This window comes from Thermobia domestica, chromosome 6 (assembly GCF_964235325.1).
Source record: "Thermobia domestica chromosome 6, izTheDome1.hap1.1, whole genome shotgun sequence".
NCBI lineage: Eukaryota > Metazoa > Arthropoda > Insecta > Zygentoma > Lepismatidae > Thermobia > Thermobia domestica.
Genome location: NC_137459.1, coordinates 264,137,858 through 264,154,702, shown reverse-complemented (window position 1 = coordinate 264,154,702; position 16,845 = coordinate 264,137,858).

Below are 16,845 nucleotides of genomic sequence, written 5' to 3'. Positions count from 1 at the left end.
GAGGTTTTTGACCTAATTTCTCCCATTTTATGAGGTGTTATTTTCCCATATGGTTATATGAGCGTATATAGGGGTCCATTACCTTTCATAAGACATGGGTATATTAATGCATCCCTTGAAAAATTTGGGAGGGGTACCTATGCCCACCCCTTAAATTTTAGAAATTGCCCATTTTAAACATTTGGTATAATAGTATAGAACCCTAACATGTATTAGGATAAATTTGGGTGGTCCACCTCGTTCCCTTTTAGGGGTACAAAATTACCAAAATATAAACGTAAGCAATACGTTGTACCACGTGTTTGGTCTTTTGGCCCAATTTATCCTCTTGGATGAGGTCCTATTACCCTGTATGGTTATATGGTTATATATAGGGGTCTATTCCCTATCACAAGACTTAGGTACATTTGTGCACCCCTTTAAAAATTTAGGAGGGGTACCTTGGACCACCCCTTAAATTTTGGAAATCGCTCAATTTAAACATTTGGTATAATAGTATAGAACCCTAATATAGATCAGTATTAATTTGGGTGGTCTACCTCGTTCCCTTTTAGGGGTATAAAATTGCCAAAATATAAACGTAAGCAATACCTAGTACCACGTGTTTGGTTTTTGACCTAATTTATTTCCTTGGATGAGGTCCTATTACCTTATATGGTTATATGGCCATGTATAGGAGTCCATTCCCTATTATGAAACATAAGTACATTTGTGCACCCCCCTTGAAATTTTTGGGAATGGTACCTTGGCCCGCCCCCTAAGTTTTAGAAATTGCCAAATTTAAACATTTGGTATCATAGTACTCGACCCTAATATATATTACTATAAATTTGGGTGGTCCACCTCGTTCCCTTTTAGGGGCCATTTTGTTCCGCTTTAGGGGTGAACATGGATACCGTACATGTGTTGCAATCGCCCCGAGTTCGATTCTTGGTGCTAGTTTCAGGAAATGTTGAATTTAACGTCCCCGCGAAAACGATGGTGATGAGAAATGACAGGACGAAACATGAACTTACTTGCTTGCGGATTGAAGCGGAGACCTCACACATCAGAAATAAGCGCTGAGCCACCGTGCCTCTTCGGTGCGAGCAGTTTTGCGTATGAAAAGAAGACGAGCAGATTTAAACAGATTATGTTACATTACACATTTCTGCTTGTTGTTACGTATAGCAGTTTGTTATTGTGAAATTGCAGAATGTGCTTATACTACATCAGTATTTTTCTTAGCTGACGGACTTTTAAAGCTCAACTTTACATTTATGTCAAAGACAGTTTCGTAACATATCGATGAGTATTACATTTTTCAATCAAGTTTAAGGAAAATTAATCAGATTTTAGATGTGTTAATTTGAATGTCGTAAGAAACTAACGAGTCAACGGTATGATGTGACGATCAAAATTGCGATACTACATATTGTAACGATTGATATGTAAGGAGTAAAACGTGAATAATGTCACAACCAATCAGATTGTTTCTTACATCATGTTTTGGGTCATGACACACGATGAAAGCTGTGTTTTCATTGGTTCTCCGTGATTTTATTTATTAATTTCCTCGTTTCTGATTGGCTGATAGTGATGTCACTTTATAGTTGAACACGTTTCAGACCTAAATAAAATTCTTAATTTCATTTTTCAAGTCCTACTTCCACGAATATCTTGAAATTGAACAGGTGTTCCTCTAGTGACAGCGTGACTTTTACTCCGTTCCTTGAATTTGAGGTAAGTATCAACCGCGTTTTCTTAATATCAATGGAGTGTTTTAAATGTATTACACATGAGGATAACATTGTTATCACTGTTTTTATTTTAGCATGATATATTTAGCGAATGGAGGAATTAGTTGGAGTACCCTCACTTACTTGACCGGGGATCGAATTAGGAATCCCACACATTAGATGTAAGCACGAGAAATTAGTTGATTTTGGTTTAGCTTCCCTTCAGCGTTAATGCTAGGAATGCAGCTTAATGATAAATCTGAGCGCATACTGGGTGTTGAACCTGGGCCAGAGTTGCGTAACGCTAACCACTTAGCTCAGTTTCTGAAAGTTACCATTAACGTATACAAAATGTTAGTTTTTCAGAAAAAAAACTACGCACGAATTTGTTTCCCTAAAGCGTGCCTTTCAACAGTGAGACGTGGACCTACAGTTTAATGTGGGATCTGATCTCCCGCCGAGAATCGAATTCGAGTCTTTCTTGCCTTAGCTCGAGAAAAGCAAGAGCATGAGATTTTGTTTTCGTTTCATGTTCGTCATACGTTTTAAAGTTCAGTATCAGGAAAAAAATGCTTACTACAATGATTCTCTCAGCACAGTTAGAAAAAACAATTTCATTCATTCTTTTTATCACTACAGAAACTTAGGTCAATTACATGATGTTGGTCCCGGGTTTGATTTCCAGTATGACGACAATAAAAAAATTTTACAGTAGAACTATTTGAGATATGATAATTCTTTTAGGATTGATCGTGTAGTCATTTTGATACAGTTAAATGTGTTAGCGATTTCTGAATTCAATTTTAATTCGTGTTTTGGGGGGAGCGGCGGCTCAGTGGTAGAGCGTTCACCTCCGGTGCTTGGGGTCCCTGGTTCGATCCCAGCTCGCGCCGTGTGGACTTTGTGGTGGACAAACACCGTGCTCGTGGGTTTTCTCGGGGTTTTCCTGTTTCCTCCCACTTTCTTCGTTCCACCATTTCATTCATTTCTCATCATCACCGTCTCTTTAAGCCTAACCGGCATAACCATGGGACGTAAAACTTAAAGATTTCATTTCATTTTCTTAATTCGTGTTTTTTTTAGATATTTGTTTTCTTTGCCATTCCTTTTTTGTTTTACCTTACCTTTTCCTGTTTGAATATGGCTACCTCTGGCTTTACAGTCTTGCGAGAAATCAATAGACATTATCGGCGTTTTAATCTTGAAGGACGAATGCTGGAAATTCAAATTAATGTTCCGACCAGTGACACCGATATTATTGAGTGGGTTCAGACCTCCTTTCAACAGATGTTAAATTATTTATTGGAAAATGTCGACGAATTATCGATGGTTGGATTATCGATTTTATCTCATGATGAGAAGAACAAGCCATTTTATCTATCTTTTCGGCGTGCAAGTAATTTTTACACTGGAAACTTTATGGGCTTCCTTTGATCGCATCCTTCAAAGTAACGATAGTTTTCTCATGAACGAACCGTTCTTTGTACATTTTCATCATGTGGATGTGCCCCGTGGATTTGGGAGAATGCGTCGAGGTCTTTATCAAACGACGAGTTACTAAAACGCAAGAACGGCATCGTACGAGTAAAAAAAACCGACAACAAATGTTTGGCTTATGCAATTGTGATTCCTATTGGCTTAAAGAAATATAAGGATACAAATAAAAAAGTTTACGATCAATATCGCAAACAGCGCAAGTGTGTTGTTCTCCCTGACGTACATGAACTTTTGTCTCGATCCTCAGTGAATTTTGAGCATGGGGGATCCGTGGAAGAATTGCGACAATTGCAACGTTACTTGACAAATTATAAACTTACCGTATACACCAGCTTTTCCGGAGAAGATATTCTGTATGAAGGGCCGGGTGGCGAAGACAAAATTCCAATCAATTTAATGTGCATCAATTCTCATTATGACATCATCACGTCATTAACGTCTGTTTTTTCTACTGTATATTATTGTGCTGCATGCCACAAAAAATATGATCATCGCACTGCACACGTCAAGAACTGTTCGGCAATGTGTGAGAAATGTTTGCAGAAACCGCCATGCAGTAAGACCAATACGGAGAAGCAGTGTCCAGAATGCAACCGTGAATTTTATGGTGAAACATGCTATACAAATCATCTGACTCTACCATATCATATGGGCCAGCAAATATGCAAGATGGTGAAACAGTGTTCCAAATGTCTACGCATTTATTCGTTTGTCCATACAGGGGAAAGAGAACATCATTGTGCAGATCATTTTTGTAATGTGTGCCATAAACACGTTATGTCTACTCATCAATGCTACATGAAGCCTGATACGACTCAAATAAAACCTGGAGTTCCATCAGTGTTACATGCCAAGAAGGCTATGATTGTCTTCTATGATATCGAAGCCACACAGGATGCTTTCTTCGATGAAGACACGTTGCTTCATAAGCCCAATTTACTGGTTGCCCAACAAATATGTTACAACTGTGTTCAGGATGAAGATATACATCATCCGTGTGAAGTTTGTGGACAGCGGGAACATATTTTTCAAGATGATCCGATCAATGCCTTTCTTGCGTATCTACGTCAACCACGACCCAACATCAAACTTATTGTATCTTTGGCGCATAACTCTAAGGGATATGATGGCCATTTTATTCTTAAATCCTTAGTGCAAGAACATGAATTGAAAATTACTTTGATCTTGAACGGAGCAAAAATTTTAAGCATGAAAGTGAATCACTTATCGTTTATTTACTCCTTAAATTTCATGCCATTGGCTTTAAGTAAATTACCCAAGGCATTTCATTTACCAGCGACCAAAGGATATTTTCCACACTTTTTTAATACTGCTGCAAATCAAACGTATGTGGGAAAATTACCGGACATCCATTGTTATGGTGCAGATGAAATGAAAGTGGATGAACGAGAAAAATTCATGACATGGTACAACGAACACCAGAACGATACGTTTATTTTCCAAGAAGAAATGGTGAACAATTGTTTCCAGGACGTCAACGTACTTCGAATGGCTTGTATATCTTTTATGACCACTTTTGAACAAGAAACTCACGTCAATCCTTTCCTGGAGGCTATCACTTTAGCGAGTGCGTATAATTTAGTATTTCGACGAAATTTTTTAAAACCCAATACTATTAGCATTCTTCCTGCACAAGGATACCGTCACAGAAACAATCAGTCACAGATTGCTTTGCAGTGGCTTTCCTACATGGAAGAAAAAGAGGGCCATCAAATTCTACATGCTGCAAGAGGGAAAAGTTTATGATGCTGGTTTTCATCTGGACGGTTACTACAAACATCCCGACACTGAAGAGGAACACGTGTATGAGTTTCAAGGCTGTAGAATCCACGCCTGTATTCTATGCGTCCCTACAGGCCGTGATCAGCCCATTTATGAGAATTCCGAAGAAACGATGAACTATCGCTACGAGAGAACACAGCGTAAAATGAAATTATTACGATCCATGGGATATAAAGTACATTAAATGTGGGAATGTGAATTTCGTCAAGTGTTAAAATCCAATCCAGCATTGGCCTCTTCTTTAAGCACACATCCTTATACTAACAAGACACCATTAAATCCAAGAGACAGCTTCTATGGTGGCTGTGTTAATGCCATTAAATTGTATCACGTCGCAAATGAAAATGAAGGCGAAGAAATAAAATTCTTGGATATCGTTTCACTGTATCCTTATGTGAATAAATGTGGACGGTATCCAATAGGGCATCCACGAATATATCTACAGGGAGATCCAGAAATACGCGTCATTCAAAATGTCAATGGATTAGTCAAGTTGAAGATTTTGCCTAGCAGAAATGTGTTTCATCCAGTACTTCCATTTCGCTTAAATAAGAAGTTATTATTTCCACTTTGTGCTGCCTGTGCCACAGCATTAAATCAAGATTCTGAATGTACACATACCGACAGTGAACGAAGTCTAACAGGAACCTGGGTGTCCTATGAAATTCAAAAAGCCATTGAACTTGGGCATCAAGTCATTGAAATTTACGAAATTTGGGATTACGACATCACCGTATATGATCCAGAAACCAAGACTGGCGGATTATTCAGCGAATACATTAACACATTTTTGAAATCTAAGCTAGAAGCTTCTGGATGGCCCGCCAATTGCGTCACCGAAGAAGAAAAGCAGCAGTATATTCAAGTGGTACAACAACGTGAAGGCATAACTTTGGATGCAGCAAATATAATGACAAATTCAGCACGTCGTAGTCTTGCAAAACTCTGTTTTAATGCCTTCTGGGGACGACTCGCTATAAGGGACAATTTCAGCCAAACGACCATCATTAATGACCCCAAAGAACTGTATCAGAAATTAACTGCTCCAGACATAAAAGTCAACCAAATTTTACCTGTTAATGATTCGTTGTTATACCTTTAATGGCAGTATGAAGATGATATTCCAGTACAAAATCACAATGCTAATATTGTCCTTGGAGCATTTACAACGTGTGAAGCTCGTCTGGAACACTACAAATATTTAGAATTGCTGCAAGAAAGGGTACTATATTTCGATACAGATTCCGTGATATTCACGCAGCGACCATCAGAGCCCACAATAGAACCAGAAGTATTTCTTGGTTCAATGTCAAATGAACTGGAATCAATTGGACCAAAAGCGTACATTAAAAAAATTCGTGTCTGGTGTCCCAAAACAATACGCTTTAGAAATCTACGACCCCGACACGAAATCAACCAGTTATGTATGCAAAATTCGTGGATTCACACTCAATTATACTGCAAGTCAAAAGCTAAATTTCAATAGTCTGGAGCAAATGATCGTAAATCAATCCAGTGAAAAAATCTCCATTAGCACGCCACACAAAATTTACAGAACCCACGATCATCATATTTTCACAAAACCTGAAGAAAAGAAGTACACTTTCAACTATAGAAAAACGCCGATTAATACCAGACACATACGAGACATTGCCCTATGGGCATAATAAAAGCCAAAACAGAATAACAGCTATATTTGTCCCTAATCTCACCAACATCACCTCCCAAAGATGGGCAAAGAATCAACACGAAACATGCTTCAACGATGCACGAGTGAAGACAAACTCAGATGGCATCACCTTGCAGAAACCAGTGGAGAAAAAAAGGAATTCAGGTACGTCACATTTGCTTTTCTTTTTCTCACTTCACTCTCTCTTGATCAGTTAGTTTCATGTTAATAATCTGTTTTTCTTCTTTCACAGGAAACAAAATAAATATTACCATGTATATTCATATGTTTTATTTTCTCTTTACAGAATTTGTACCCGTCACGGACACGTCTTACTTTGAAGAAAAATAAATGCACACAAAGATGGAGAAAAATAAATTCTGTATTCTATTTCACATGCTAAAAATAAATGTACAGAAACATGAAAAAAAGTAATTCTCTGTTTTATTTCACATCCTAAATCAAATTCTTTTCCTGTACTGCGTTTTCATTTTTTTTCTGAATCAGTTTACCGGTAAAATAAATTTTCTAAAAATGTTTTTCGGAAAAAAAATCAAACTAAATTTTTGTTTCAGAACTATATTTCGTGTATTAAATAATTTTTTGTGTACAAAATAAAATTCTGTTTCAGAAAATTTTTTTGTGTACGAAAAATTGGTTTCAGAAAATTTTTTGTGTACGAAACAAAATTGTTTTCAGATTTTTTTGTGTACGAAACAAAAACTGTTTCAGAAAAATTATTATGTACAAACAAAATTCTGTTTCAGAAAAATTTTTGGGTACAAAACAAAAATCAGTTTTCGTCACGAAACTGCTCCGACTAAATTAATCGATTTATTCTGACAGTGTTGGCAACACTGAAAAGTCACACTAAATATCGCTCAGGCACTGAGCTACAGCGAACACAACTAGATTCGAACCAACAACCTTAAACGTCTGATTCATCCTTCCAACTAAACAATAAGATTATGTGTATACGTTTTAATGCCAATGCTTAGCACTGAGTCAGCAAGGTTTCCTTCAAGGTCAAAGTCGTACACGAAGTAAAAAGGTGACAACACAGATCTTCTATCTTTTATATGAAACATAAACCTAGTGTGAAAAAACTGCTCACACCGAATTATGTAATGTAACATAATCTGTCCATGTTCTTTTCATACGTGAAATTGCTCGCACCGAAGAGGCACGGTGGCTCAGTGCTTATTTCTGATGGGTAGGGTCTCTGATTCAATCCGCAAGCAAGATCATGTTTCCACATGTTTCGTCCTATCATTTCTCATCATCGTTTCAAGGGCGACGTTAAACTCAACATTTCCTGAAATTACCACCAAGAATCTAACTCGGGATCATTACATTGTCGATAACGTAGTAATCAACAAACTAAATTTTCTCAATGGGGCACGGTCGCTTAGCGCTTGTCTCTAATGTGTAAGGTCCCTGCTTCAATCCTCAGTCAAGTAAGTTCATGTTTTCCCTGTTTCGTCCTATCATTTCTCATCACCATCGTTTTCGCGGGGACGTTAAATTCAACATTTCCTGAAACTAGCACCAAGAATCGAACTCGGGGCGATTGCAACACATGTACGGTATCCATGTTCACCCCTAAAGCGGAACAAAATGGCCCCTAAAAGGGAACGAGGTGGACCACCCAAATTTATAGTAATATATATTAGGGTCCAGTACTATGATACCAAATGTTTAAATTTGGCAATTTCTAAAACTTAGGGGGCGGGCCAAGGTACCATTCCCAAAAATTTCAAGGGGCGTGCACAAATGTACTTATGTTTCATAATAGGGAATGGACTCCTATACATGGCCATATAACCATATAAGGTAATAGGACCTCATCCAAGGAAATAAATTAGGTCAAAAACCAAACACGTGGTACTAGGTATTGCTTACGTTTATATTTTGGCAATTTTATACCCCTAAAAGGGAACGAGGTAGACCACCCAAATTTATACTGATCTATATTGGGTTCTATACTATTATACCAAATGATTAAATTGAGCGATTTCCAAAATTTAAGGAGTGGTCCAAGGTACCCCTCCCAAACTTTTAAAGGGGTGCACAAATGTACCTAAGTCTTATGATAGGGAATAGACCCCTATATATAACCATATAACCATATAAGGTAATTGGACCTCATCCAAGAGGATAAATTGGGCCAAAAGACCAAACACGTGGTACAACGTATTGCTTACGTTTATATTTTGGCAATTTTGTACCCCTAAAAGGGAACGAGGTGAACCACCAAATTTATCCTAATACATGTTAGGGTTCTATACTATTATACCAAATGTTTAAAATGGACAATTTTCAAAATTAAAGGGGTGGGCATAGGTATCCCTCCCCAATTTTACAAGAGGTGCATTAATATACCCTTGTCTTATGAAAGGTAATGGACCCCTATATACGCCCATATTACCATATGGGATAATAACACCTCATAAGAGGGGAGAAATTAGGTCAAAAACCTCCGATATTTGAATTTTTGGCAATTTTTTACCCATGAAAGGGAACGACATAGACTCCCAATACTGTTAGAGATACACACTGTGGTCCTAGGCTACCATACCAAATTTTTAGATTTGGCAATTTCCAAAATTTAAGGGGGGTGGTCCTACGTACCCCTGCCAAAATTTAGAGGGGGTGGTCCTATGCACTACTATGAGCAAAATAAATGGCGCGTCTCTTTATTTTGATTTTTTTTGAAAATATCTCCGTTTTCTATATATGTTCTAAATTTCGGAAGGTTTACCCAACAGGACAGGTTAATAACAAACCCGTTTTTAATAATTGTATTAGATATTAGCTTAAAATAAATAAATTAGAAGAAAAAACATTAAATAGACAGAAATCTCGAGAATTACCAACTCTGCTAAACTGGGAAATTTTGAAGAACGCGAGGAAATTCTGCAGTTCAAAACGAATCAGCGACATCTATGTCATTGAGAGAAACGTGCATTAGATCTACAGACGAAACTTTTAACGACAGATTTGTAATATTTCTTACTACATGCATTATCAGCGAACTCCAAATATATGAATCTATGCTAAGTATTAACGTAAAGATAGAGCAAATAGTGGAAATTACCTATGGAAAAAGACGAATTCTTAGCACAATCGTAATGAAAATTTCTCTTCACCGTAGAACAGGTTCAGTTGACGTTAGAAAACAATTAGCTCAAGTAGTTAAAGCAACTAGTCTGTATGCCGAACGTAGTGGGTTCGAATCTTCCTCGAAGTGCCGTTGTCATTTTTATTAGTATCGTTATTTATTTTTATTTTTTTATGTGGGAAATATTCAAATTGTAACATATGTGTAAAACTCATGACTCAAGCAAAAAAAGAGAAAATGTTGTGGCACTTGCATTAGTGTTTCTAATTTTTGTTTTCAAACAGTTTCGTAATTATTTCCCCTGTGCTCACTGCTCACTACATGCTCAATGGTGCATAACGAATGTTTTCCAGTAAATGTTAATTCTAATTTGGAGAATTTTATAAAGTTTTACAATGTTTCTCACTTGATAGTCTTCTATCTACTTTTTTGGACACTTTGATAACAGATTTCCCTATATATATTTAATTACGAAAAAGTTTTAAAATGTATTTGTCTGAAATTGAAATTGTTTTGAATTTACCACATGAGGTATGTAGCACGAAGGAGGAGAACTGAAGTAACTGATATTCTACGTAAAAGCAACCTGTTGTAGAATGATTATGCTTCTTACCTTCAGCACATAATCTTTACGTTAGAGAGTCATACAGAGAAAAATCCTGTTTTTTCCTCTCCTATGACCACTCATCTTAAAGCTCTACATGTTATGATTCGTGTCACATAATTTCGGCTCTCCGAAGACATTCATATTTCTTATTATTATTATTATTATTATTATTATTATTATTATTATTATTCCTGAATATGCCACCCTTACATAATGTAGTAACTTTAGACATCTTAGTTTAAAGTGCTTTCTTTAGTAATAATTTGAGCAACCACGTATCAAATTTAAGATGTATGAGGGGGCACGACGTTTTATTTCCCCTCCCTCTTTTCAGCACCGTCCCAACAGAAAGTATATAATTTCTGACAAGCAGGGTAGACAAAATGAATAAGAAATATATTTAGAGTATCCTTTCCTCCTTCGTGAATGAAATATCACGTAGCATTTTTTATTCTACCGAAGACGACTCTAGGCCGTTATGGTTAGGTAACAAAAGAAATACCTAATATATTTATTGCGCCCCTTGACTGTGATATCACCTCTTCTTTATTTGTTCGAGGCCGCCTTACACAACCAAGGGTGACAAAAAGAATAGGAAAAGTGTCTAAAGATTACATAGCACTTTATATTTTGTCAGAAACAAGGAAGTGTATACACAGCATTGCTTTCGTTAACAAGTGTTTCACCCTTGAGTCGCTTATAAAATTAGGCAGAATAAACTTCTGCCGATCATTGTTCTAGAGGGATTTGTCCAGGATGGTTTGGTGTCGGGTTAATAACGATGAGTATCCGGTATGTTTATTTACATCGCCGTTAAAGAAATAGTAAAATTCCTGAAAGGAACTTACTTAGGAAACATCGGATCCTCCTTCTACTTAATTTCATCTAGCGTTCTGAGTGAAAGTTCTATGGGACTATTGGAAAAATATATATTCCCGTTTCCACGCTGATGGTAGAATTTCTTAAGCAGTTATTGAATTACGTTCGAAGCATAGGCGTAAATACCGCCCCCGCAACCCTGTGGCGTGGGGACCGCACAAGCCGCAAGGTCAAAAAATATACAGAAAGTACGCAGTGGCGGACCAGGCCAAATTTTCACCAGGGCAAAGTGACTTTCTGGCGCCCTCCCCCTGGTGCTAGCCTATATTTTACATTTTACCATAGTGTTTTAATATTTTAAACCCATTTTTGAAAAAGACATTCATTACCTAGGAAAACTTCACAAAGGATATGACCCGCTATAAACAATACGAACTCCGCCCCCCGTTTGGTCTTGTGGCTAGCACGCCTGCCTTCTGTGGTACCGGGTCCAATTCCCGGTGGATTACTGTTGAACGATAAAAGTGGTTCGGATTCCACTATAATTAGTATCCACATCTCCTTTGGCCTAACACCATGTGCGTGGGTTTTCTCGGGGTTCTCCCGTTTCCTCTCACTTTTTTCATTTCACCATTTCATTCATTACTCATCATCATTGTCTCCTTTAGCCTAACCGGCATAACCGTGGGACGTAAAACTCAAAGATTTCATTTTTTTCTCCTTTAGCCATTAAGGCACAACCGTGGAACGCTGAATTCAAGCAAACAAACAAACAATGCTTACTCCCCCGCCACTCTTTATTCTACATGGCCATCTCTATTTTTCGACACAGCCCCCTTAGTACTATGAAACTCTCCTTTTCCATGGTTTTGTAATTGCCACTACTTTACAAGAATATAAATCAAAAAAGTCAGTAGAAAACACGCTAGAAAATTTACGTTTTGAGGCACGTTTTGGCGCCCCTCTTTCTCTGGCGCCCCGGGAAGTCGCCCGGCCCTTGGTACGCATAACTAAGGACTGCGGAGGAGAGATTAACCTTCATGTTATGCCACTGGTTTGACGTGTTTGAAATGTTCAGTGACTGATGGGTTAGTGAAATAATTTCGACGGTTACTGATGTTTAAAGTTTAGCTAAGACAAAGTTACCTAACCAAATACATTTGATATCGCGATGTCACAATTTGATTTTTCCTCACATAAAAAAATAAAAACAATAATAATAAAAACCCTTACACGTAATGGGCTCTAACTACCAACCTAAGTCGTACAGACTAGTTGCTCTGACCAACTAAGTTTCGATTTCTTACGCGAAAGAAGTCTGTTATATTACGAAGCATGCTTTTCATTCTCAAAACTGTTCGAAGTAATACGAACATGGCTTAAGAACAGAGACGTAACTGAATTACCACTCGATTGACCTTGAGGGCAAATCACCAAAAGGTAGCTATAAACGTAAGTTCAGCGTGTATTTCTGTGGAGTTTTGTTCAGTATTCCTATCTGCGAATCACGCTTGTTCGTTGGAGTAATATTTTACAAACGTAACATTTCGATAGAGCACAATGCAGACCAAAGAGAAGGAATTCTTGCCCTTGTGAACGTTGGATACCACAATGTGCAATAAAACTGTCGCGTCTCCTTGAAGTGATATTTTATCGAAAATAACTGTTTTCCCTTATATATCCGAAGTTTTTGAGGATTTCAAAATGAGGAAACGTTACTGTCAAACAAGGACGCATTTAGGGGTGGGTCCAGGCGGTCCGGACCCCCCTCTGAAATCCCAACTTTTCTGTAAATTTAGCCTGATTTTGGGGATTATTTTTTAAAATTGTATTATAATTTATCCTAATATTGAAGTCGGCCCTTCCCAAAATAAATTACTGCATACGTGCCTGCTGACAATTTTCAATATATTCGTTAAATAATAAAGTAAAATAATTAAATTAGGAGCAAAAAGCTTCAACACGGGCTAACTTTTGTCCACTGCCAATATTGTTAGAAGGGATATTAATAGCAAAAACTGCTAGTCAATGCTGAACTTTGGAACTTCACTCCGAACAGCAAGTCTATTATTGAGAACTACATATGAAACATTTTATCAAAACTTAACTAGCTTTTATCTGGCATGTAATTATTATATACAACAAAATGCACTCTCCTAAAATGTGTATCTAAACATTGCTCTACGTATCTACGAAGCAATGAAAATTTTCTATCGAAATATGTGAGCAGGAAACTCTAACAGCCAGCCATTTTATTTAAATCGTAGTAAACCCTGTAACTGTGCGTTAACGTGAAGACAAAGCTTGGTCCATTAGTAAAGTGTTGGAAGAATGAAAACTCAATGTTCGTAGGTTCGAATCCATCCACTCCCCACAAAATTTTATTCTTATGTGTAACGATGAAATAAGAAAGAAAAAAATGTATAACCGTTAAGACAAAACTTCAACCAAGTCTGAAGAGAACAATACTAAAATAGTAACACAATGACGTCAACCAAGAATTATTTCATGTAGTGTTTGGACGAAATTACAGCTGTCAACAATTACAGAAGTAAAAACAGGCTGATAGGTGTAATGCAGTCTGGACTTCTGAATGCATTTACTTCCTGAAAACTTCCGTCTCGTCATTGGTATGCCGTTAGTCATTGTAAAACCTTTCAATTGGAAGTGAAATGACATAAACTAAAACAGTCTTAAATCAATAAATGTCTATGTGTAAAAGTAGGTGTCTCTTATCCGTAGTTCTGAGTTCTTTTTACTTTGATCATGTGGTTCGGATGCCACGTTAATCAGTAGGTCCACGTCTCATATAGCCTCGCTGCTGAAAGGGACGCTAAACTAAAATCAACTCAACCCCTTTTACTTTGAAGTGACAAATGAGAGAAGAAAGTATGTTGTTCGAAAAAAAATCAAATTTGAGATTTCAACGAATTTACACGTATTATAGCCCCTAACACCGAAAAAGTTATTTTTCGATACATGTCCATCTGGGGTTCATCCGTCCGTTCCCTACACTTTTCTGTGCACTCGTCTAGAGGCCATACCGTTCAACTTATCTGCACCAAATTTTAGTTTAAGATTTTCATAGTATTACCTATAATTTCTTTCATTTCCCTCCTACTCCCGAAACAAGGATAGTTTCCTGTACGATGAAAATAGAAAAAAAAGATATTTTCTCATAACTGGCTCTAACGATCTTGTTTTCTTCCTTTTTTTATAAATCAATATTTAATTAGCAACCCTATTTTGTGGTATAGGGCATTTATGTGAGAAAAATCTACAAGGGGTAGTTTATAGTTAGGGGTGAGTTTTTTCTAAGTGATTTTCTCAAAATGGACTCAAGTGTTTTCGATCATATTTCATAAATAAATATTTCATTAATAACTTAACAATATGGCATAACTCGTTTATCCTAAAAAAAAATGCGAGGGGTAGTTTATTCTTGGTGGAGTGTGTTGTCTGGGCAATTTTCTCAAAAACGACTCAAAAGAGTTTATTCATATTTCAAAACTACATATTTCGTTAATAACCTAACAATATGGCAAAACTCGTTTGTCGTGAAAAAAATACGCGAGGGATAGTTTACTCTTGGGGTGTTTTTCCTCCTCTTTTGGGAGCTGAATTTGAACGTAAACACTATCTGGAGTGTCACTATACATCTGAGCAACCCCGATAAATATCGATTCGACACAAATATTGCTCATTTTCTACTACTTTTACATGTCCCGGTGAACGCCCCCTCAGACTCCCTTGGTTCGAATTGTGAAGAAAATCTCCTCTAAGCCCCAGCCGATACCGCGAAAACTATGAATGTGACACTAACATATGCAATTTTCTACTATCTTTTACATATCCCGGTAAAAGCCCCTATGATCCTCTGGTTCCAATTTTGAAAAAAAAACGCCTCTGGCCCGCAGCCGATGGGGCTGTAATTGGAAGTCTACGCCTGTGGAAGTATCACCATTCATCTCAGCGATAGCGAAAACTATGGATTTGACACTAATATCGGTCATTTTCCATTATTTTTACATGTCTCGCAATTCCCCACTCCCGGTGACTCCCGGCCCGCAAACAATGATGGCTAAATTTGACAATCAACGCTAATGAAAGTATCACCATTGATCTCAGCGACCGCGAAAACTACGGATTTGACACTAATATCGGTCATTGTGGATTATTTTTACATGTCTCGTGATCCCCTTTATAATGCCCCCCTTCGTTAGCTAATGGGGGCTAAATGTAAAGTAAACGCGGTCTTAAGATTCACCAGTGAGCTTAGCGACCCCGAAAACTATGAATTTGACATTAATATCTGTCGTTTTTGATTATTTTTACATGTCTCGGAACTCCCCTCTCGTGGCCCAAGGCCCACATACAACGGTGGATGAATTTGAAAGTCATCGCTAATGTTACCATTGATCTCAACAACCGCGAAAACTTTGGATTTGACACTAATATCAGTCATTTTGGATTACTTTTACGTTTCGGTCCCCCCCCCCCCCGTTAGCCCACGGCCCGCAGCCGAATAGGGTGAATTTGGAAATTAATGCGATCAGAGTTTTACCATTGATCTCAGCAACAGCGAAAACTATGAAATCGACTCTGATATCGGTCATTTTTACTACTTTTACATGTCCCGGTAAACGCCCCCCTGAGATCCCCTATTTTGTCAAAAACGCTCCGCCTTGGTGTGGGACCTGGACCAAGGTATCTTTGTCCACAATTTGGTAGCTCTCGGTCAACTTGTCTGGTCTCCAGGCCGGTCTCGGTAAACGTCCCCCTGAGACCTCCCTAGTTCGAAATTTGAAAAAAAAAAACAAAAAAAAACTCTTCGTCTTGATCTGGGACCTAGACCAAGCTACCCATGACCAAATTTTGAAAAGTTTCGGTCCACTCGTCTGGTTCACAGGCCGCACAAAGATAGACAGACAGACACGAAGAAACTCTTTATTTTTTTATATTAGAAAGGTCAGATCCGCCCTTATTGTAATAAAGTGATGCTTGAGCGATTGATCGTAGAAATTCAAACTCCGATGAGTGATAATTTCATACGCTTGTTTTGTTACAAGTTTAAACTCTTTAGTCAGTAGAGAAGAGGGCTTGAATCATGGGTCAGAGTTGATGACAATGGGTTTTGGTAGGTCTGTGGGTCACAGTGGGTGAAAGTGGTTCATGGTGGGTGGTGGGTCAGAGTGGGGCACGGTGGATTGTGGGTCACGATGGGTGGTGAGTCAATTGGTCGTGGCTAAAGTTTTCATTGCCCCACACCCTCTCTGAACTACAGTGTTGAAAATTAATCAGTGAAAATCAATTGCAATTGATCAATCAATTGAAAGTAATTGCTGTGGAAATCAATTGCATTTGAATTAATTGCCAAATAAGTTCAATTGCAATTGAATTTCTGATTTCAATTGCAATTACTGTCCACTGCAATTACTTTCAATCAATTGATTAATTGCAATTGATTATCCATTATTAATGGCCAACTGCAATTAACAATTAACCATTACTTACTTCAATTGCTAATTGCAATTAACAATTAAATTTACAAATTAATTGTTAATTGTTAATTCAATTGAAATTTGCCCAACACTGTATATAGGATGGGCCG